The sequence below is a fragment of the Haliaeetus leucocephalus genome, unplaced genomic scaffold (genome assembly GCF_000737465.1).
Source record: "Haliaeetus leucocephalus isolate CR32 unplaced genomic scaffold, Haliaeetus_leucocephalus-4.0 Scaffold339, whole genome shotgun sequence".
Lineage (NCBI taxonomy): Eukaryota > Metazoa > Chordata > Aves > Accipitriformes > Accipitridae > Haliaeetus > Haliaeetus leucocephalus.
The window spans coordinates 23,716,043-23,717,101 of NW_010972775.1; positions in this window are offsets into that span (position 1 = coordinate 23,716,043).

Genomic DNA, 1,059 nt, shown 5'->3' on the forward strand with positions numbered 1-1,059 from the left:
CCGCGGGGGAGGCAGATTCGCCCCCCCCCGCCGGCAGGGGGCGCTCTCCGCGCCGCGGGTCCGCGCTCCCCACCGGCTCGCCGCCGCGCGCCCCCCTCGCATTCGGCGCCAAAACGCCGCCGGCCCCGCCCATTGGGTAGGCGCGCCGGGAGCGGAAGTGGCGGCACGGCGCTTCCGTTTCCATGGCAAGGGCAGGCTTCCGCCCCGCCCCTCGGCACAAAATGGCGGCGCCGTCACCTGTGGGGGAAGGCCGTCGGGGCGGAGAGCGGCCGCCGCCAGTCCCCGGGCCTCGCCCCCGGCGCTTTAAAGCTGGTTATGAAGGCAAGTTGCGTGACCCAGGGAAGGTCTTTACCTTCCTTTGCACGGCCTTGTCGCTCGCAGGAGCTGTGTCAGGAGGACGGTGCCCCCGTCGGGCACCCCCGGGGTCGGATCCTGCTCCGGCATCGGAAAACAAAGACTTAACACCACATCTCCCACCGTGCCGGTAACGCACAGGGCCGCGGAGAGCACACACCATACCGGTGACGAGTCGTATTTATTCAGTCAGTGGCCGATTTTAGCATGAAATAACACACAACAGACATGCCCCCTACTGACGCATGGCCTCCCTTCACCAAGGTGTGTTTACAAACTGTTAGCAATACACTTATTGCTTTCTTCATTGATTCTTAAAATCATTTCTTCTTTATTTGCATTAAAATACCCTATTTTTTTAATACAAAAAGTACTAAATACATTTAATGAAAATAGAGTAAAAGTACAAATCACAGCACTCATCTTTCTCTAGAGAAAGGAAAAACCACCTTCAAAGAAAACAAAAAAATCCCTAGAAGTTACATCCGTTGATTGGGAAACAGCCACCTGAAAGAATGAGTGAGCTTTGTTGGGGCAGCATCTTAAAATCCGGTAACTGGCATTTGCACCATCCAAGCAGTCCCCCCCGGCTGCTGACAGCCCCCCAGCAGAGGCACAGGGACTCAGCTGGGACAGGGCGAGCGACACACGCTGCGAGCATGCCATAGCCGGGAGGAGAAGGCGGGAGTCTGGCGCTCGGCACAG